Source organism: Trichosurus vulpecula, chromosome 3, assembly GCF_011100635.1.
Source record: "Trichosurus vulpecula isolate mTriVul1 chromosome 3, mTriVul1.pri, whole genome shotgun sequence".
NCBI lineage: Eukaryota > Metazoa > Chordata > Mammalia > Diprotodontia > Phalangeridae > Trichosurus > Trichosurus vulpecula.
In genome coordinates, this window is record NC_050575.1 from 234,861,897 (window position 1) to 234,886,357 (window position 24,461).

Consider the following 24,461-nt stretch of genomic DNA (forward strand, 5'->3'; position numbering starts at 1 on the left):
AGTGATATCATTTTGGTCTTCTGAGAACGACGAACAACAATAAATACAACATATAAATATTTCTCCCAACTATATCTCCCATACCCTAAGGAAGGAGGTAAAAAAAACCCAACACTCCCTGTCCTCAACAAGTTCCCATTCTGAGTAAGGAGAAAACATGTAAATAAGTACTTAGGTTCTCAAATCCTCCAGCCCCATCTCCCTTACCTCAGATCTTAACAAAACTTTTCTTAACCCCTCAAAGCCCTGATAGGTGACTGAAACTCCACAGTTACCAAGGTGTTAAGGGTGCAGATATGTTACTAGACTTTTCCCAAAGACAAGATGTGCATTTTAAATCGGACCTTCAATGCCTCAACGCACAGGAGTAACTAAAGGTAGCAGTTCCTGAGACAGAGGCAGGAGAGATTTCTGGGAGGCAGCCCAGAAGTGTCAGCCATCAAGTTTTCCCCTGACAACTCCCGAGCTGCTTTTCCCTGCTGGTTGGGGGTATAAAGAGAATGTAAACTAATTTTAACATTAGCCTACACAAAACAGGAAGGGGAACCTGCCTTAACAAAATCTGCTGCTTTCCAAAGATAAATATACATTTTAAAAAATTGCTTCCTGTTTTAGATCATCCATGCCACTGTTTCCTTCCCCTCCCCCTGGCTAGTGTGGATTATTGAGAAATAGTTATATTGGGCTGCTCTCATGAGAGAGAGAGAGAGAGAGAGAGAGAGAGAGACACACACACGCAGACCAAGATTCTGCGTTAAACACAAACAAATACACACCCACCTATGTGGTCAGTTGCTTCTGAGAGTAGGAGATGGACTTCTTTATAAACTCTATCATGTAACAAACTTGGACAATTTTTCATGGTCTTCCTTATTTTTTGACCGTGCATGCCCCCTCCTGGTCAGGCAACCATTTACCTGCCTAAAACCAAGACTGACAATTCATATATCAATGCAGCAGTAAGATTTCCAAAAAGTTTTGCTCAACAGCCTGGTGAGGCAGCTAACGCAAGAATAGTTTCCCCCATTTAAAAGCTGAAGAATCTGAGGCTCAGAGATATTAACTGACTTTGCCCAAATATTACAGCCAGTACATTTCAAATCAGGATTTGAATCCAAGTCCAGTGCTCTTCCCACTACCTCTAGTAGCAGGCAGGGAATCTGTGTTTATTTTAAGAGGAAGCATACAATGACCTTTGGGTTATACATATACAGACAATAACCTTCTGGGTCATACATAGGCTTCCAATCAACATTTCAATGTCTTTCCCATGGCCATCATTCAACAGCCATTCATTAAAGTCAGAGAAGGGAGAAGACAGTGTTAACAAAAATGAGTCCCAAAATAATCTAGGTACTTTAAGATAGTTGCCACCACTTTCTAAAAATATAAGTTCCCTAGAGAATGAGGAAAGACATGTTTCCAGCTAAGGACCCCAAAAAGAAAGTTATATGGTGCTTTGCTTAGGTTATCTATGTGACTTCTAGGTAATAATTGTGGAGAACTAAGAGAATCCAGGACCCAAAGCCAAGGTTGCTAAAAATGCATATAAGCATAAAAAATGCCAACTAAAACTAAAGTCCAATTAAAATCTCAGTCCTATTCATTCCCAAATAGGTTTGGAATGGAAATGACCTTAGAAATCATTTATTCAAAACTCCTCATTTTTAGAGGCAAGGAAGAATATGAGTTTTTAACCTGGAGGCTACCCAAACCTAAGTGGTCCATCCATTGATATTGGGGAAGGGGACAAACCCATGAACTTGGATGGGAAGAAAAAAATTACATCTTTATTTTTACTAACTTCAAAATGAAATTTAACATTTTCTGCATTTATGAAATTTAACATTTTCTTCATTTGTGAATGTAGGTAACAAACATTCTGAAAAGAGGTCAATAAGATTCACCCATTGCCAAAAGGTGCATGACAAAAAAAAAAAAAGAAATAAAGCAAAGTTAAGAACTCTTGCTCTAGAGATAAAGTCACTTTGGATAAAATTCCTCAGGTAGTAAGTAACTGGGCCAGGATTCCATGCAAAGTCCTCTGAATGTTTGTTTGTTTTATCCTACTTCTATGATGTGCTGCCCATCCACCTCCTCCCCACTTACATAGTCATAACCATTATTCCAGCCTTCATAAGTTCTCATTCCAAACTATTAAAATAGCTTCTCACTTTCATTCTTTCTCCACTTCAATCTATTCTTCAAGAAGAGCAAAAGTGATTTCTCCTTAAAGCAACCTGACCATCTTACTCACCTACTGTCCTCTTCTCCCTGTTTAATATTTTGCTTCATGATCTCATGAGCTCCCATGTAGTCAATTAGCATCTTACTGTTAATGACTCTCACATTTATTTATCTAGCCACAGGGGTGGGGAACCTGCTGCCTGGAGGCCACTTGTGGTCCTCTAGATCCTCAAATGGGGCCCTGTGACTGAATCCAAACTTCACAGAAAGAATCCCCTTAATAAAAAGATTTTTTCTATAAAACCTATACTCAGTCAAAAGGCCACACCCAAGGACCTAGAAGGCCAGATGTAGCCTGGAGGCTATAGATTCCCTACCCCTGAGGATAAGGGAGGGATTCTTAGAAGTTTAAGTAGAATAAGGAATAAAAGGGTAAGGAGGGGACAGGACCTACCTAAAAGGACACATGTAGGCTGGAGGCAACAGGTTCCCCATCCCTGATTCTAGCCCTAAAGCTTTCTGCTGATGCCCAGTCTAATATTTCCAGCCTATTAAATATCTGAAGCTAGATGTCCTGGAGATACTTAAACACAAGGTGTCTAAAACTGAATTCATTATTTCTACCACCCTCCCGCAAAACCCTACTCTCTTCCTAATTTCCCTGCTATTTTTGAGGGTACCACCACCACCCTCCCAGCTACTCAGGCTCACAACTTAGATGTCATACTTGATTCCTCACTCTTTGTCCTATTCCCTTATCCAATCTATAGCCAAGGCCTGTCAATTTTATTTTCATAATGTCTTTCATACACTATCCTTTACTCTTCTCAAAATGCCATCACTTTGGTGCAGGTCCTCATCGCCTGTTTTGTAGACTATTCCACTAGTCGGCTGGCTGGTTTGCCTGCCCCAAGTCTCTCCCAGTTCATCTCCTGCTCATCTGTCACAGTGTCCTTCCTAAAGTTCAGGCCTGATCATTCCACACCTCAAGTTAATAGACTCCAATTACTATCTATCACCTTCTACAGGAAACCTTTCTCAAACCCTCTTAATTTTAGTGCCTTCCATCTGTTGATTGTTTTTGATTGATCCTACTTATATCTTTGCACATAGTTGTTTGCCTACTTGTTCCCCCTTTAGACTGTGGCGTGGCAACCACGAGAGCAGGGCCTGTCTTTTCCTTTCCTTGAATCCCCAGCGCTTAGCACAAGGCCTGTAGCATAGTAGGCATGATATTTGTTGAATGATTGATTATTCAATAAATTCCAATTGTTCCCTATTGACTCTATGCCCAAATATAGCAACATCATCTGTTTTGTATTTAAAGCCTTTTGTAACTTTGCCCAATTGACCTTTACAGCATTATTATACGTTATTCCCCTCCAGACAGACACACCATTCGAAGTTGTTCCTCACATAAGACGCTCCATAGTCTATCTCCATGATTTTGTACTTTCCTTGCTCCTTGCCTGCAATGCCCTTCTCTGTCACCTGTGCCTCTCAGGATCCCTTTCGATACTCAGCTCAAGCACCACCTTCTTTCCTGATTTTCCTGATGCCATCTCCCATGCCTGGAACACTCTCCTGGCTTTGCTCTACAGACTGATGTCCCTGACTTCCTTTAAGTTCAAATGAAAATTCCACCAGCTGTAGGAAGACTTCCCCAACCCTTCTTAATTCCAGTTCCTTCCTTTTGCTAATTACTTCCCATTTATCCTGTATAAAGCTTGCTCTCTCTGCATATTTGCACATGCTGTCTCTCCCATCAGATTGTAAGGTCCTGGAGGGCAAGGAATATCATTTACCCCAGTGCTCAGTAAAGTGCCTAGCACTTAACAAATGTTTATTAATTTATTTATTCATATCCATAGCTGCTAATACTTACTCATTAGCTTTATATATACTGGACATAAAACATAGATAGATAGATATATGCATACATACATACATACATATGTAGATCAGATACATAGATAGAAATTTCTACACATAAATATAGAAATCTATATTCATATGTATCTATACATACATACATACATATACGGGTATACTTGAGTGTTTGCATACACAGGTAAAACAGTCCCTGCCCTCAAGGTATTTCCATTTAAAATGGAAATACCTTGAGGGCAGGGACTATTTTACATCTGTCCTTCTATTCCTAGCATTGTGGCAGGCACATAATAAGACCTAAAAGGTAAATACTTTGTTGATTAACTTGAAATACAGTGCTCTTTCTTCTATATACCACACTCTCCTCTGAGGTCTTAGGGAAATGATCTATAGAAAACGTTTAGGACTATACTACCTTGTGGTGTTTCTTCCATTGCTGTTTTGAAATATTAATTAATTCTTTCATTATTATTATTGTTTCATGTGTTTATGACTCATTTTTTTCTAATAAATTATCAAGTCCTTAGGGTAACTAGGTAGCACAGTGGATAGAAGGACGGCCTTGGAGTTAGGAGGACCTGAGTTCAAATTTGACCTCAAATACTTACTAGCTGTGTGACCCTGGGCAAGTCAATTAATCCTGTTTGCTTCAGTTTCCTTATCTGTAAAATAAGTTGGAGAAACCACTCTAGTACCTCTGACAAGAAAATTCCAAATGGGGTCATGGAGAGTTGGACACAAATGAAAACAACTGAATAACCACAACAAAACATCATGTCCATACCGTCAGGGAATGGGTTTTCTACTTCTTTGCTTCCCCCAGCACTTAACATAAGATCTTGACTAAAAGGCACACAATGAATAGTTGATAATTTGGTCTTTCAGGCCCTTGAGGCTCCAAACTTTGCATCCTCTAGGCTAATTCTATTTTCAATGGGACAAATTCTAATAAAGTAAAAACTTGAAATGTAATAGTCATATATTCTGCTTACCTACTGGGTACTTTTTCAACATTTAATCAGTTTTATTTCTGGAGTTTTATGAGGGGCCTATGAGACATAGGGACTTTCAAAATAATACCTGGACAAGCAGGCCACAGAATATGCTATAAAGCACAGAACTAATCACTTCCCTCTCGAAGCAATTTGATGAAGTCACTGGGGACTCAGGACAAGCAGAGGAAACGACCAGACCTGCAGTGAGGGGCAGAGCGTATTGAAATGGACCAGTTGCCTACAGCAGACCCCCATGCCCAGATGGCCTTTTGCTCATAGGTGACAGCTGCCAAGCTTTTGTATCAAAATTGAACATTACATTTTACCTGTGTTCTGATCAACACTGAAGCAATAAAACTGGTTCTCTCATACACCCTGAAAGAGGGTGTCAGAGGCAAATCAAATTTCTAAAGTACTTGCCATCTGCTTCAGCTGAGAGCTAATCATGAATACTTATTTCTTATGAGCAGTGGCACCAACCCAAATATCAATAAATACTGAGAATTGGATTATCAGCTCTGAACTATTAAAACATTGGAGATAGTGCCCTCCTGTCTGCTATTTAAGGAAAAAAAATGTTTTCACTAGCAATTTTCAAGAAAAACATAAATTCTCCCATTGGGTTGGATGACTTAGAAGAAGTTGTTTCATTGTGTCTCTGGATTAAAAACTGTTTGTTGCATGATTTTGTCATTTGAAGAGAGGTGACAATGAACTGGGTCCAGAAATGAACAGGAGGAGGAAAACAAGCTGGATCACATTTGGGAAAATGTGTAGCACTTTCAAGAATCCCAAATGACTCCCCCATCACAAAATTCTTCCTTTTGACACCAATATGCTTTGGTGATTTCCTGTGGCTGTGAATTATGGAGCTTCACGACTTCAGAAAGGTTCATGAAGAATGTCAGTTGCCTAAAATATATAATAATCCCCACCATGATTTGTATTTAAGAAGTGGTATAAATAATATTATCAAAGCCCTAAAAAGATGATGGGAGAGTGAAATGACTAGTACATAGTAGGCGCTTGTTGATTGATGGATATACTGAGATATACATACAGTGCAATGAGCACAGGTGCTGGAATCAGTGGACCTGGGACCAAAACTACTTTCTGTGTGACCATAAACTGATTGAGCTTCATTGTTCTCCTTTGTAATAGATGAGAGTTGAGCTAGATGGCCCCTGAGGTCCCTTTCAGAACTAGAATCCTATTAGAGTGAGAAGACAGACAATTCAAGTGCCACATAGGTGTCTGTGAAATCCCAAGGAAAACAACAAAAAGCCAAAAACTGCTCAATTTACAATTAAGTGTTTCTTTGGTGGAAGATTTATAGAAAGATATGGAAGAGAGAGAGAGAGAGAGAGAGAGAGAGAGAGAGAGAGAGAGAGAGAGAGAGAAGAGAGAGAGAGAGAGAGAGAGAGAGAGAGAGAGAGAGAGAGAGAGAGAGAGAGATGGGGTCGGGGGGGTGGGGGGAGAGAAGGGGAGGGAGGGAGGGAGAATGAACATGATAAACAGGTTTAAAACTTACAGAAATATTTGGGGAACAAACAGATATCACATCCTCAAATAATAATAAGGCTGACAATAATAATACATCATTGGATTTGTTGAATATAACTAAAAGTGATTTACCTCTGGATGGAATTTTTGAAACAATGGTTATCAAAGAATAGAATCATAAGCCCTTCACCCCCACAGTGGATGACATCCATATGTGCAGTATGTCAACAAAGAAGTATTGCATAAATGACTGGGTTATGAGGATTTAGAGAAGAGATTATTATGTAATTCCAGAGCTAGCTGTAACCACCAGACATTACAAATGGGTTATTCTCTTAGCACAGTGCCTAGCACATAGAGGGCACTTAATAAACGTTTACTTGAATTATTGATCAGACTTATTAACCAATACAAATTAAAGAAGTGCTAGAAGCTATGTAATAATATATAACTGCAGCCTGTAAAAATTTAGCCCCTAACTGGTCAAGAAAAAAAAATATATTTCCTAAAATAAGAGATGACAAGTTCCCCAATAGAAATGTGGTCCTCAAAATACCCTTAAAAATTCAAACAAACCGAACTAGAAATAGACCATTATCATGGTAAGAGCTGTCACCCACAATCTGCTAGACTTAATAGTATCGATAAAATACTTAAGCACAATGTTTTTATATATGTCATCATTCCAAACAGTTTCCAAGTTATGATAAACAAAAAGTTTTCAAAATGTAGCCAAAGAAATTAAAACCATGTGGGGAACAAAATGAAGTACATATCATTCTCATTGTCTATTTTCCTACTAGAGATATCGTCACGATGCTTTTAGTGAGCCCACAGAAGATAAGTTTACATTTCAATGTTTTAATAATTTTTTAAAAAATGGTTATTTCACCCTTCCATGCATCTATAGAATGTTAAAAATAAAGGAACAATAGAAAGATATTGATTTCTCTAATCATTATTTCTATCTGAACTCTCAAAGGTGAGAGGAATGAGATAACAAAACTATTATCTGCTATATAGGATGTCCTGAAAGTCCTAAAAGTTTAAAGCTTTTGGGAACATTCTATATAATAACAGGCTCTATCTTGAATAATTTCTGTCATACCCCCAGCTTGACATACTAAATATTTCTTAAATGCTTGCTGATTTACACATATATAGTAATTTAATATTATATATTTATGTATAATAATATATAGTTGGTTGGTTGGTGTCCTTCATTCTCCAAGAGGACCAGTCAAGTTTCAATGTGTCTGCCTGTAGCTGATCAGACTAATACAAGCTCAGTATGCTCTACCACAGGTCAGGCACAAATAGTCCATGTGAACATTTGGGGTGGATACTACAAATTCGTGCACCCTGAGTTTTCTTCAGCTGTTTCAATTCTGCTTTTACTCATAGAGTACAGCACCATCTCTAATGTGGGCACGCCATGCTGAGCGGTGCTGTGCCAATGTCTCCCATGTCACACGATCAATTCCAAATTTCTTGAGAGACCTTGAGAATGTCCTTGTATCGCTTCTTCTGACTATCATGTGAACACTTGCCCCGTGTGAGTTCTCCATAAAATAGTCTTTTTGGCAAATGTACATTTTGCATTCAAATAATGTGGCCAACCCATTAGAGTTGTGCTTTCTGAAGCAGATTTGAATGCTTGGCAGTTTAGTTTGAGTAAGGACCTCAGTGTCTGGTACCTTATCCTGCCAGGTGATCTTCAGAATCTTCTTAAGACAATTCAAATGAAAGTGATTCAGTTTCCTGGCATGGTGACATTAGACTGCCCAGGTTTCACAGGCCTACAACAACAAGGTCAGCACCACAGCTCTGGAGACCTTCAGTTTGGTAGTCAGTCTAATACCTCTTCTTTCCCATACTTTCCTCTGGAGCCTCCCAAACACTGAGCTAGCTCTGGCAATGTGTGCGTCAACCTCATCAGCAGTGTATACATCCCTGGAAAGTACACTACCAAGGTAAGTGAACTTATCCGCAGCATTCAGAACTTCTCCATTTTCTGTAACCAGTGGTTCCATGTATGGATAGTTTGGTGGTGGCTGATGGAGCACCTGTGTTTTCATGGTGTTAACCATTAGGCCAAAATTAGCACAAGCTGCAGAGAATTCATCCATACTTTGTTGCATCTCAACTTCAGAGGCTGCATTGAGTGCACAATCATCCGCAAACAGAAAATCATGGACCAACACTCCCTCCACTTTGGTCTTGGCTTGTAGCCTTTTCAAGTTGAAGAATTTACCATCGGTGTGGTAGCTGACTTTGATGCTGTGTTCATCCTCATTGAAAGCATTTGACAACATGGCTAAAAACATCATGCTAAAAAGCATGGGAGCAAGCATACCACCTTGTTTCACTCCACAGTGACTGGGAAAGGATGAGAGTATTGTGTATTATCCAGAACCCAGGCAAGCATGCCATCATGAAATTAACATACTATGCTGAAGAACGTCTCTGGGCAACCAAATTTTGACATAATTTTCCATAAGTTTTCATGCATAACAGTGTCAAAGGCCTTGTTCAGATCTATAAACATTGTGTAAGATCTCTGTTCTGCTTCTGGCATTTCTCCTGGAGTTGTCAGGCAGTAAACACCATATCGACTGTTCCTTGGCTCTTTCTGAAGCCACACTGGCTCTCAGGTAGATGACCATCTTCCAGGTGAAGGATCAACCTGTTAAGGTTATTTAAGATGAACAACTCTTCTTGCAAGAGAACTCAGCAGGTATCACATTCAAATAGCAGCCCTGAGTGAAACAAATCTGACAAATGAAGGCCAGCTTACTGAAGAAGGAGCTGGATATATGTTTTTCTGGAGTGGCCACCATGAAGGGGACCATCGTGAAGCTGGCATAGGTTTTGCTGTCAGAACTAATCTAGTCAACAAGCTTTTATGCCTGCCAAAAGGAGTGAGCGACAGCCTCATGATAATGCAATTGTCACTTGCAGGGAAATGTCGTGCCACCATCATCAGTGTCTATGCTCCCACTATGAAGAACCCTGATAAAGTCTAAGAAAAATTTTATGAAGACCCAGAGACTTTTATCATCAATGTGTCAAAAGAGGACAAGCTCATAAATCTGGGTGACTTTAATGCTAAAGTAGGCTCAGTCTACCAGACTTGGCAGGGAGTCTTAGGGAGGAAGGGAGTTGGAAACAGCAACCACAATGGTCACTTACTACTGAAGATTTGTGTGTCTCATGACCTTCTCATCACCAACACTGTCTTCAATTTACCTAAATGCAGTAAAACTTTGTGGATGCACCCTTGCAGCAAACATTGGCACTTAATAGACTATGTGATTGTAAGAAGAGACAGACAGGATGTGAAACTGATAAAGGCAATGTGTGGTGCAGAGTGCTGGACTGATCATAGACTTATCCTCTCCAAGCTAAATATTCACATTCAACAAAAGTGGCATCCCCAAGGCAAAATCACTACCAGAAGAATTAATGTCAACAAATTAGAGCTCTTCTCTGAGCGGGAACAGTTTGTTGCTAACTTGGAGGGAAAGTGGAGCCAACACACAGTTGGCAATGGTGGAGCAGAAAAGGAGTGGGTAGCTTTCATAGATTTGGTGTATAATCCTGCATTTGCTCATCTGGGTAATAACACTCACAAATACCAAGACTGGTCTGATGAAAATAATGGGGAGATTCAAAAGCTACTAAATAAAAAATAAGAACTCCACAGGGTTTGCCAGAAGGATAGTTCATCCATCTCTAAGAAAGCAGCATTTCATGCCATCAAAAGTAAAGTACAAGCAAAGCTTAGAGAGATTCAGGATTCTTGGCTCAGTAAGAAGGCAGATAAAATTCAGTTTTATGCTAATAGTAACAATCCAAAGTATTTTTTCTAATTCTCTGAAGATTACGTATGGGTCAAAGACCTATGGTGCGTCTCTAGTAGTCAGTGCTGATGGAGCCACATTGATTAGCGGACATGATCCTAGAGAGACGGGCTGAACACTTCCGTAGCATTCTCAACAAACCATCATCAATTAATGCTGAGGCTATTGATTGTTTACCTCAGGTAGAAGTCAATACCTCCCTAGCTGAAGTTCCAACTGAAGAAGAGGTTTTGTATGCCATTAGGCTCCTTTCGTGTGGCAAAGCACCTGGTTCTGATCCTATTCCAACTGAGATTTACAAGGTAGGGGGGGCCATTATTCATACAAGAGCTGACTGAAATTTTCCAGGTTGTATGGCAAGAGGAGGTTGTTCTCCAGGAGTTCAAGGATGCCTCCATTGTCCAACTCTATAAAGGTAAAGGAAAAGGAAATAGATTGTCCTGTGACAATCATTTAGTCATTGCTGGAGAGATTCTTTCCAGAGTCCCCCTAATATTAATATATAGTAATAAATAGTAGTGCTATATGTAGTGACATATAGCATTTTCAAAATAATAGTAGCTATCACTTATCTAGCACTTTAAACTTTGCAAAATATTTTACATATATTATCTCATTTTGAGGTTTACATAGTGCTAAAAATGTTTACAACATCGCACCTTTATATTTTTCTAGCCTTCTTATACTTCCTTCTAGGTATTCTAAAATCCAATTATATTGGCTAATTCCCATCTCCCTTCTTTATGCTTTTTCACTGGCTGTCCCTCCTGCCTGGAATTACTCCCTCCTCACTTCTACCTCCTAATTTCCTCAACTCCCTGCGAGAATCAGATAAAATTCCCTTCAAGACTTCTTTCCTGGTCCTGTCAGCTGCTAGTGCCTCCTCTTCTGACATTACATTCCAGCTATTCTGGGTGTTTCTTCTATGCACCTACATATTAACGTGTTGTTTTATTCTTATTAAAACGTAAATCTACTTGAGGGCTGACTAGGACAATGTTTTTTCTTTCCCTTAGTCGTCCATCACTTAGCACATAAGAAATGCTTAACTAACCTCTAAAAAACTTAACTAACCTTAACTAACCACATAATAAACACCCAAAAAATGTTAACTAACTTCTCACCTCATTCACATAGAAAGAACATTTAATTTTCAGTTACAGGGCCTGGATTTGAATGTTTCACCTTGTTAAGAGTGGGGTCTTGGGTTAGTTACTTAAATACAGTCAGTCTCAATTTCCTTTTCTATAAGCTACGAACAAGAATAGCAATAGTACCTACTTTATCAGACTACCAAGACAATGAAATATGATAATGATGGTGTAGCAGAAAGATCCCTGGATTTAGAGTCCCGAGAGAGCTAGCTTTATATCCTGCCTCTGGATAAAAGCTATCTGCCTTTGGAAAAAGTTATTTTGCCTCTCTGTGTCTCAATTTCCTAACCTATTTAACTACCAGGTGGCACTGATAGCTACTAACAGGACCTTATGTCATTCTAAGAATTTAGTAAGTCCTGGGAAGTCCCATGCTTACCTTGGCAGTTTCCACGCGCAATGCTGAATAAAATAATTATTCTATACAGTTTTCAGAGTCACTCATTTCCTATTGTTAAGCTTTTCTTTCTCTGTAAAGTGCTGGTCACTTATTATCATCTACTCAATTAAAATGTAGCTATGATTATCTAGCCACTGAGAAAACCCCAGTCTCCATTATTATTTGCTGGCTCGAGGAGGCCCAAGTCACATGATGGTAGCATAATGGAGACAATTCCATATAAAGGTAAACAATCATGCCTATCTACCTTATTCTATGTTTATGCTCAGAATAGAATGGATAAATATATATATAATATATATATACACACACATATATATGTACATATGGATGTTTGTAGACACACATATGCTCACATACACATATATGTGTATATATGTACATATAGGTATATTTCATTGTTTAGTTTTGTCTGACTCTTCATGACCTCACTTGGGATTTTCTTGGCAAAGATGCTGGAGTTCTTTGCAATTTCCTTCTCCAGCTCATTTTAAAGATGAGGAGCTGAGGCAAACAGAGTTAAACGATATATCTATATCTATATGTGTATATGTATACACAAACATATACATATATGTGTGTGTTTGTGTGTATGTATATAAACATATGTGCACACATATATTTGTATAGCTACATTCTATTCATAATCATATTATATAGAAATATGTGCTTATCCATATATATGCATACTATATATATATATACATATCCACACACATAAACATATATATGTAATTAGAACATAATCAGTAATTTTAAGTACATAAAGGTTGTGAACCTTCTGCTCTCCTAAACCATATAAGACCCTCTGTTCCCCCCCCCCCAACCCCCCACTGAAATAGGAGTTTTGGGAAAGGTAAAATTTGAAATTTGAATTTTCTTCATTGACCTCTGACACTCTTCTTGAAGCAGACAAAGGAGTGACTCCTCAGTATTTAATTTGCTATACAAGAAGGCAGATATTCTTGAGAAACTCTAAGCCTGGAATCTATAAAACAAAGAATGGACCCAGGTTGTAGCTCTCCAGCAGGTCACCTTCTCAGTTTCTGCTCTCATACTGGCAAGAACGTCCAAGCTCATCTAGCCATAGCCATCATGGAACAAGGTGAGCAAAGTCAGTGGCTGGCTTCAGCCAGGAGAAGCCTGCAGCCAGCGCTGGTCCTGGCATTCCTTTCTCTTGGATACTGATGTGGCACCCGTATGCTCTGGCAGCTGTATCCTGTCACATCCTTTTTTCATTCTCTAGCCCCCAAACTCCATTCAGTCAGCAAGAAGAGCATATCATAGCAGGAATCATAGTATCACAGATTTAGAGCTCAAAGGGACCTCAGAGGTTATCTAGCCCAGCCCCTTCAATTTTACAAATGAGAAAATTGAGCCACAGAGTGATTTAGTGACTTGCCCAGGCCAGTAAGTGGCAAAACCAAGGTGTAAACCCAGGTCCAGGGATTGAAAATCCTGCGAATCTTTCCATTCTACCATCTTGTCCTCTAGAATAACTATGGTGCCTACTTCATAGGATTATTGCAAGACTCAAAATGAAATAATTCATCTGAAGTTCTTTGCTAACTTTAAAGAACTAAATACATTTCAGTTGTGATGATGATCCTAGTGAGGATTCTATCTATAGGAACATATCATCAGTGTTCTGCAGTTGGAGATACATCAGCATTAAAATAAATGGCAGGAAAGAAGGATACACATAAAACCTGATATAACAGGCCCTGCAACCTTCTAGGAAAGAGTCCTAAAGGTATATCTCTCTCTATCCCTCTTTTCCCTCTCCCTTTCTTTCTTCTTCTCCCTCTCCTCCCTCCCCTTCTGTCTCTCCCTTTCAGTCTTTTCTTCCTCCTGCTCCTCCTTCTTTCTCTCTCTCTCTCTCTCTCTCTCTCTCTCTCTCTCTCTCTCTCTCACACACACACACACACACACACACACAAAGAAGCAACTTTATTTTCTTCATTCATTGACAATGACTCTGAAGGCCCCAAAGAGCCTTTACCACCTTGTCAACATGAAGTGAATTGACTCTCCCTGGGGATCACCCTGTGTGTTGCATGTATGAGATTACAGACATTGTCAGTGCATCATATATCTTGAAACGAAATTCCACCATGCAATGAGTTGAGAAGCTTCCTGGGATGCTGAGGACTTTGGCTCTCTTCCCTGCCCCCCTTTTTTAACCTTATGGCACTCAGCATTTTCTACTGCTCTGATCTCAGCAGTGTGACAATGTGGTTATCTGCCTCACTGCACAACATCCTCCAAATCTACGTTTTGTAGAGTTTTTTTGTAAAGCAAAAGTGCAGACAAATAATCAGTATGATTAACTACCAAAGAGGGCTCTAAAAATATGTTTGGTAAACGATTAGTGAATATTAGGGCTCCCTGGAAAGTGAGGATCCAAGGCTGTCTGTTGATTTTCAACAATGGCTTTCAAGGTGTGTGGGGTGGAGGTGGAAGAGGATGGGAGGGGCTTGACAACTATGGATGTTGCCTCTTTTTCTCCAAAGCAAAGCACATTTTATCTCTGTTTTGGACCATGATGGCTAATAAAGTGTCCTGGGATCCTAGGCTCTATCTATATTTGAACCTATAGAATAAAATCACAGAACCAGAGTTCAAAATCCAGTACTGCCATTTACTGTGTGACCTTGGGTAATATTATTAACATTGCCAGACCTCAGTTTCCACCTATATAAACTGAGGGTGAGACTGGATCTCTAGAATCCCTTTCAGATGGATATATGATTCCATGATAAATTTTCTTTCTTTTTTTTTCCTTTTTCCCTTATATTTCTGGCATACCCAATCCATTGGACAGCAATCATAATTTACTTTCCCTGACTTCATCACATCCTCAGGAACATGACAGCCCATTAGGATTTACACAGCACTTCCCTCAAGGTAAACTTGTGAGACAGGGAGGACAAGATCATTATTTCCACTTTAAAGATGAACAAATTAGTAACAGCATGGGACTTTCCCAGGGTCACACATCTGGTAAAGCTGAGAAGGAGGATTCAAAATCTGACCTCCTAGCTAGGAACCTAGCTTTCCTTCCATCATCACAGTATACTTTCTCTTCTTACAAACACCAACTGTCAATCAGGAATACCCTATGGTTGCAGGGGTGGGGGAGGAGAGAGAAAAAAAATGTTAGAGAAGAATTTTCCCTTGATACATATGTACCTCTGCTTCCAGAGTGTGAGAGAGGCTAGAGCCATGAAGGACACTCCTGAATACTTAGGAAGTTCAAACAACCTCTGGGGCCCAATGGCAATAGCTTGGGAGAATCTTCTACTTTAAATTCAGCAGTGGAATGATATAATAAAAGTAATCAGCTGGGTGAACATGTAGGGCCCTACATGTATGTAGGGCCAATCAGTAAGTGAAAGATCTTTCTTCCCCCATTGAATAGGCATCAGGTGTGGCCAACAAAGGGAGGCCAGATTAGAGGCAGGCCCACATTCTTTCACTAACTAGATGTGAGGCCCCAGGCTGATGTGGATGTGAAGCCCTCAGGGCCCTAAGGGGAGTTGCTAAGACCAGAGCCAATGGTATGTGCACTGAGTTCTAGTCAATCAGATGCTGGCTAGGACTGTATAAAAAGAGAACCCAGAGCTGAGAGCAGTGGAACTGAGAGTGGCAGGATTCAGAAGCAGACATCTAGAGGACATTGAGGCAGCAGACCTTGAGAGAGAGCCAGCATTGAAAGAGACTGCAGAGGGGAGAGTTCAGAACAAGAGAGAGTTGTGGAGATCAAGGAACTTGGAGTCCACAGAGCTGCAGGAGACAGTGCTAAGCTGAGAGTTAGGATTCATGAGTGATTGTTCACAGCAAGGCCATGGGGAGAGGGGGGTGAGGGAAGTGGAGGGAGGTTGCAGGATGCCTTAGCTCCTTGCTGTAATACTTTGTTATAATTTCCTTGTTGCTACATTGAGGTAGGCTTACTGGTTTTGGAATATAATTGCTACATTATGGAATTGGAATTATTGGTCCTGGGATTGGATTCTCTTATGTCCAAATAAATATTATACTTCCTCCGTCTTCTCCCTAGAGAATTTCTTATACTTCGAGATTCCGAACCATTCAGGCATGTTCATGGTCATCCTTGAGATCATGAATCTTGCCTTACTGATATAGCATACCATTTTTCTTCTTGGGGCTCAGTATACTTGTCCATAAAATAAGGGCATTAGATTAAATCAGTGCTCAGACTGCTTCCAACTCACACACTGAGGCTTCTATTTAAGCACCAGGTGACTGGAAGGCCCTGAGAGCCTAATAATGATAATAAAGTATAATAATGATAATAATAATATCAATAAGTAGCTGATTTATATTGTACCTGCTATGTGCTGGTTACTATGCTAAGTAATTTACAAATATTTCATTTAATTCTTATAACAATACTGGGGGATAGGTTTTATTATCTAGTTTTTACACATGAGAAAACAGAGGTTAAGTGACTTGCCCAGTGTCATACAGCTAGTAAATGACTGAGGTCATATTTGAACTCAGTTCTTTGTGACAACAGGCCCAGTGCTCTATCTTCTATACCACCTAGATGACCCAATAATGGTGCCCCATGATGATTCCTTATAGTGGCCAACACTTTGTTGTGAGAATTTGGTCCCCAATATTCCATTGCATCATATTACCTTATTGATAGATTAGCACAGCTCTCATTTTTCAAGGGCTACACCAGCAAAGGAAAAGGTGTACTGGGTCTTACTAAGCTAAAAAGGCTTAAAGTTTCAGCCCGGCAATGCACATTGTTTATGTATATCCATGCTGATGCTTACATAGGCTCATCAGGAGTAAAATGCTCATCGGGATGTTTTCATCTGGCAACCATTACTTAAAAGACCTGCTCAGGAAAGAAAGGTTTGCCATAAACATTAAGTAAGGGTGGACCCACGTTATTAAATACGATTTTTTTTGATGTTTTGCAGAAGAAATAACTAGTTGTTTTTTTTAAACAATATTATTTTCCTTTCCATTGACAAGCCCAAATATAAGCAAATATATGTATATATATATATATATATATATATATATATATATATATATATATATGAAAGCAAAAAGATCATAGGATCTGGAGTTACATACCAGTTTTGCCTCTCACTACCTGTGTGAGCTTGAACAACTCATTTAAGGCATCCTGTTCTTAGTTTCTTTGTAAAAGGAAATGATTGGGCTGGATAACCTAGAAGGTCTAAATCAATGATCCTATGATTATTTTGTTGTTGATGTTTTTTTTTTTTTTTTGGTCTGGGCCTTAGAACTCATCAGTGTAAGACGTTCCCCATTGTGGAAAGTCCACCAGAACAGAACAGCAGCTATTCTCTAACTTGAAACTGTACAAAGTAGCTTGGGGCATTGCATTGAGAATTTAGTGGGCTTGTCCATGTTCACTTAGCTACATTGTGTCAGCTGCAGAACTTGAACCCAGGTCTTTGTGACTTTAAGACCATTCCTCTGCCCAGTGTACCACAATCATCTGTCTCTCTCTGTCTCTCTGTCTCTCTGTGTGTCTCTCTCTCCTTCTCTCTCTCTCTCTCTCTCTCTCTCTCTCTCTCTCTCTCTCTCTCTCTTTCTCTCTCTCTCTCTCTCTCTCTCTTTCTCTCTCTCTCTCTCTCTCTCTCCCTCCCTCCCTCCCTCCCTCTCAGAAATCAGGGTGAAGTGACTTTCCCAGGGTCATACAGCAGCTAGGAAGTGTCCAAGGCTATATTTGAACTCCCATCCTCCTCAGCCTAGGGCCAGTGCTCTATCCACTGTGCCATCTAGCTGCCCCCACAATATCTCTCTTATAAGCTGTTAAACAAACAAGAACTAAAAACTAAAAACAAAAAAGAAGCGAGAGTTTAGCATTCTTATGAGCTAATCATAGTGATTAGCTTTATTATACTTTTTAGCTTTACCTAAATGATCTATTACATTTTCTCATCCAACTCCCTCACTTTGGAGATGGGATAAACATGATCCAAATATGACATGTGACTTACCCAAGATCACTCAGAGGTAGGAGATAGTAGAACCAGGATTGAGGGCCTGATCCTATGACTTCAAATCCTCCCTAGAACCATCCTTCCTCAACTTTTTGTTCTAAGATAGGTTCTTTAATATAAGATCTATTTCTGTGGCAAGTCCCTCCAGGAGAACCTATTACAACCCATCTGTGCCTTCTAATTTTATGCAATTCTTGCCAATGTCCTTCTATAAATTCTCCATAAATTATTTACTCAGATGAAGGCTTTCCTTTAGGTCTTTTAACATTCTAAGGTCTCATCATGGGGTCATAGGACCACAGATCTGGAGCTAGTCCTTAGTGCAACAACCTTAATTTACAAATGAGGAAATTGAGGCCCATGGAGATTTCAAATCCTTGTCTAGTGACCCCAACATTCTGAGTCTCTATTTTGTACCATCTCACCCATATCTCTTGCTACATGATTATTCCACCTCTTTTTCCCCAACCCCGTGTGCCCTGAAATGTTCATAAATGTGTATAATATCTGCCTATATCTGCATAAATTTGCATCTATCTCTATCTATACATCTATTCTATCTGTCTACTCACAAACACATATATATGATAGAGAGTTTGCCTGGATGAACTGAGAGGTTACCTGACTCATCCATGATCCCATGGCTAGAATGTCAGTATCGGAGGCTCCATCGTTCTATGTGCCTCTTTTATGTGCGATATATACTTAAAGAAAAAAAATGACAGCATAAAGCCTGTATCAGACTATATTACTCACAGCTTCTAGATATGATTTTTGTTAGTGCGAAACTACTCATAGAATACCATGCATGTGCATGGATTTAACGCTATTGTTATTTTAGGAAGACTTGGCACTTAATGCAACGACACTTTATAGCCAGGATTTAAGCAAAATGTTCATCAGTTGAGATACAGTATTGGTTGTTTCAATTTACATGTATAGTTCACTCTTTTGAATCCTAACTAACTAGCTTTAAAAATTAATCCCTGTAGTGCTAGTCTCTTTTGGGGGGAAAAAACGAATCTTGTTTGAGACTGGGGAGAAGCATTTTCAAAAATAACAGCATAATGTACTCTTGACACTTGATCCCTTTTACTTCTAATGCCTTCCTTCTTTCAGTTTATCTCCAATTTTCCTGGATTTAGCTTGTTTGTACCTAGCTATTTGTATGCTTTCCTTCATTAGATTGTGAGCTTCTGGAGTACAGGGACTGTTTTTTACCTTCTTTTGTATCCTCAACCCTTAGCATAGAGCCTGGCACATATTAAGTGCTAAATAAATGTTTATTGACTGACTGACTTCCCTTCGGTATCCTATCTCGGGAATTTCTGTGGCCCATAACTGTGACTGAAATCCACATGATGTTGGGAGGAAATGGATATTATAAAACTCATTACCATATAGCTTCTGGGCATTAGGTTTATCAATTGGAAACATATTGTAAATATGGATGGATCCCTGAAAAGAAAAAAAAAAAGTACCACACAATGACACGCCAGTTTCTTTACATGAGCTTGCTGTCACTTTTAAAAGTATAATCTGAAATACATGTGAGATCAGTGGTCATGGCCTTCTTCAATTCTAGCTCAGAATTGCACATGGATGGAGTGCTTGGACTAGGAGTCAGGAAAACCTAAATTAGAATCCTACTTTGGAAATTTACTAGCCGTCTGACCTTAGCTTAATCACTTGACCGTTCTCAGACTCTCTCACACCATCAGTGTAACAATAGTACTCATTGCAAGGAACTGTTGTGACGATCAAATGAGATAATTTCTGTAAAACTTGCAAAACTTCTCGTAAAACTTAAAGCACTCTGCGTTGTCATTCAGTCATTTTAGTTGAGTCTCACTCTTCGTGAGGCCAATTGGGGTTTTCTTGGCAAAGATACTGGAGTGATTCGCCTTTTCCTTCTCTAGCTCATTTTATAGAGGGGGAAACTGAGATAAACAGGATTAAGTGACTTGCCCAAGATCACATAGATAGTAAGGGTCTGATATGAACTCGGGAAGATGAGTCTTCCTGACTCCAGGCCTGGCCCTTGATTATCCATGGCACTATCTAGAAGCTCTATAAATAATAGTTACTATTGTCATTTTTTGATAGATCGTGGTTCAATGATGGTTCAATTCAATTCAGCAGATATTAAATCCTTACTGTATGCAAGATGCAATGTTAGGAACAAAAAAAGAAACATGAAAGTGCAAAAATAAAGTTTACATGACAGAAGTACACTGTGAGAAGGGCAACAATCAATATAAAATGTTCCTGGCTGGGGGGCGGGGCAAAAACAAAACACCAAACAAATAAAACAACAAAGGAAGGATCTGGTTGGGGTGGGGAGATAGAGGATTCTATATAGAGTCGAAACTTCCTAATACCTGCTACAATGGAACTTTTATGCACTGGTCTTTACTTTCAGAGTGAGTCTAAACTCTCTCCTACACATGGCCACAGATCAAATACCTAGAGAGCTAGTATCTCATACTTATTTTTCTCAACCATTTTTCATGTGGCATGGTTTCAAGGCCTAACATTACCTGGTTGGCCCCCTCTGTACATTCCTCAGCTGGTCAGTGACCTTACTACAAGAGGGTGCCCAGATATAAACAAAACATTTCATATGGTGTTTGATTGGGGCAGTGAAAAACAGAATTCTCAGTATATTTCTACTAAAGTGTGAAAGTCTATCTATCTATCTTTCTTTACTTCTGTTCTTTTGCCACATCATTCTTGACTACACTGCATTCCAAAACAACAATTGCAAATTTTCTTGTATGTTAAGGTCAACAAAGCACTTTCCTTAGGGTGATGGATTTCATTATCCTAGAATTTGAAAACAATTTAGAGGAATCAAAACTTTCTTTGATAAATACTGACCACAAAAATAGGTAAGAAGGAGTAAGCTCTTTGTTTAACTAAACAACCCTTCATGTTTTCCATTGTTGGATTCTCTTCTTATTTGCTATCTCCTTTTTCTCATATTTCCATTTTTTTTTCATTTTTCCCCCAACTTACGTTCCTCTTTGGCTGCAGTTTTGTTTTGTATTATGTTCATCTGCATTAAGTCTGTTTGGTGTTATTCTTACAGATGGCATCAAAGGGTATTATTGAAATGACGTTTCTAATAGTCTGGCCAACTTCCAGCACATAGCATCATAGGACCAAATTCTTTGATATAATTAAGCTTGTACTGAGTTTAACTGATTGATGGTTTGGGTGTATATACCAGAGAGCCAAAAATGGCACATGTGTTAAATAATCTCACCTTCTGCCATTTTCAGAACTTATAATCAATTGCTTCTGCTAATCTTTCCCAAAGAGTACTTGAGTATCTCTAACCATTAGCTCATTTGAAATGTTGTTCCAAAATTTTAATTCTTCTTAACCCTCTGTAGCCACAGGATTTTTCTATTTCTATGTACAATTTACTAAATTCTTTCACGGTAGTGAAACACAGTCGTTATTAACATAAAGAATGCTTGGAAAGAATAAATCAATGGGGCTTGGAGTCAGGAATATATAGGTTCAAAATGCACCTTTGATATTCATTGATTGGATGACCCTGGATAAGTCACTTAACTGCTATGTGCTTTAAACAATTCCCTAAGGCTTTTTTCTACTAAGGTGTGGATGTTTTGGTACAGGGAGTTCTCATACCAAGCATTCCCCACCATAAGTAAATTGCAGGTACCCATAGCTCATTTCACATTAGGTACACATTAATTAGCACAGAGCCTTGCAAACAGTATTAATAACAGACGACTGATGGTAAGGATCCCTTACACATCATTAAAATAAATTATGCCCTTATCTCTGTTTTGCAAGCATATGCCTTTGGTCACAGAGGGAACCCAGTCAGGAGTATTGATGTCCCAGTACAGCTGAGCCAAGTGGTGCAGTAGAAAGTGTTGGATTTAGTGTCAAGGGACCTAGATTCATTCCCTTGATCTGTGACTTGCTCCCTGTGGGATGGTAGATCACTCAGTTAACGCCCCCCTCCTTTTTTTTTTTTTTGCAGATTCCTAATCGGTAAAATAAAAAAACTAGACTTTATCATTTCGAATAACCCTTATAGTGTTAAACCTATCATCCTATAATCCTTATGTTTACTGAGAATATATTTGGGTCATTAGGCAGCATAATGCAAAGGGGAAGGCGTTGGATTGGGTCTGAAGGCATTTAACCTCTCACCAAGTCTCAGCTTTCTCATCTGTGAAATGGGGATAGTAATACCTACAGTCTACTCTTTCCCCCTATCCTAAGTCTGCTCTGGGTTGTTATAAGACTTTCATAAGAAGGTCCATGCAGATCTCATGGTCTAAATGAGAGCTAATGTAACAGGCACAGGCGCACACACACGCACACACACACACACACACACACACACACACACACATGTCCTCGAAGTATTAATATTTTTGAAAAGCATAATGGAAAACCTAAGAAAAGAATAAATTTCCCATTACTGGAGGTCTTTAAGCAGAGGCTAAATGACTTTATTTCATAAATGTGAAGGGAATTCCTGCTCAGGTATTTTTCTAACTACGCAGCCTTCAAGGTCCATCCTAATTTGAAGATTTTGTACCATTACACCTCAATATAAAAATCTTCTATAAAGAATTTTCTAACATCTCCTTGAGGCAGGAGAGAAACCATGGTTCCAACCCTCTCCCCCCACCCCCAACTGCTAGTGCCTTTCCTCTGGCATGACCATCTGCTATGTATATGTCTCATATGTACACAGTTGTTTACATGCCTCAGAATATAAGCTCCTTGAGACAAGGGAGAGCTTTTGCCTTCCTTTCTTTGTATCCCTAGTACTTAACACAATGCCAAGGTCATAGTAACCATTTAATAAATGCTTATTGATTGGCTGGCTAGAAGACTATGATTTAAGCATAAGATTTAGCGGGTTTTACCATGCTGGAATAATTTCTAATACTGTTTCTTCTTCCTGAGAAACAGCCTAGCAGAGGATGGAAAGGGTTATCATTAGGACGCTGACCACCAGGTGATGAAATCCTTGTCTATGACAACTCATAAACCAAAGAAATTAAAACAAACAAAGATAATGTTTAGAGGCAGGTAGGTGGCACGGTAGATAGAGCACTAGCCTTGGCATCAGGAAAATTCATCTTCCTGAGTTCAAATCTGGCCTCAGACGAGTACTAGTTTAACTCTGCTCAGTTTCCTCATCTGTAAAGTGAGCTGGAAAAGAAAATGTCAAACCACTCCAGTATCTTTGCCAAAAAACTCCAAATGGGGTCGTGAAAAGTCAGACATGACTGAAACAAATGAGCAACAACTAGATAATGTTTAGTAACTTTAAGGTGTAGTGAATGTTTATTTAGGAGGAGATGTTTAGAGATTTTTTAGAGATCATAAGATCGTAGTTCTAGCACCAGAAGGGAACTCAAGGTTCCATCTAGTCTAACCTCTGGTTTTATTGAAGAGGAACTTTAGTCCCAGAGAAATTAAATGATTTGTCCAAGGGGACAGAAGACATAATTGGCAGAGTTGGATTTGAACCCAGGTCCTCAGATTACAAATACAGAGTTCTTTCCACTGCATTGTCTTTTAAAACTTCAAGGCATAGTGAAGTTGCAATCTCGCAGAATTTTGATTTGGATCTTTTGGGCATGTATTTTTGCATATGAGTGCGAGGGGATGTGTGTCTTTGGTTGGTGGTTTCTTGATGGTTACTCAAAGCCTTTAAAAGGAGAAGTATTAAATCATGCCCCTCAGGAGGAATGGTGAAAAAGCCAAATTTTTACTCAATGCATGAAAACCTTGTATGTCATTTATCCCTCCAAAGTCATCTCAGTAATGTTGTATTAGAAGCCTATAGGAAGAATTCTGAAGAAATTTAAGGATCATGTTATGCTATACTAGCTAATAACAAACAACTCAGGAGATAACTTTTTTTTTGTTTTTGCTTTTTCCTTTCCCCTATGAATGAAGCCATCAATATTCTGGAGATAAATCCTTTATCTATCTAACATACCTCCTCCCACCCCATTTTTAGTATCTTTAGCAAACAGTTATTTTTTGGATAATTGTAAAAAATATATTATGGAAATGAAAGTAAGGTGGACATGCTTAAACCATTTGGCTTCTGTATCATTTTAATAAAATAATGTCTATTAAAAAGCATGAAAACAAGGAAGAATTTTAAAAATAGTTATCAAAAAGCTAAGCTTTTCTTTGCTTTATAATTGACCATAAAACATTTTAATTAAAATTATGAGCTGGAGATAGAAAAACACACATATGTACATAAATATATACATATATATTTAAATCCCAATAATGCTTTGTTATCCTCAAAATTTCAATTCCAGTTTTAAAAAAAACCAATTAATTCTGCAACTTACACTCAGTGGCGGATGTCATTCAAGCTATAGAAGCTTATTGGGTAGTTAAAAGGATAAAATCAAGTAGTCATTCTA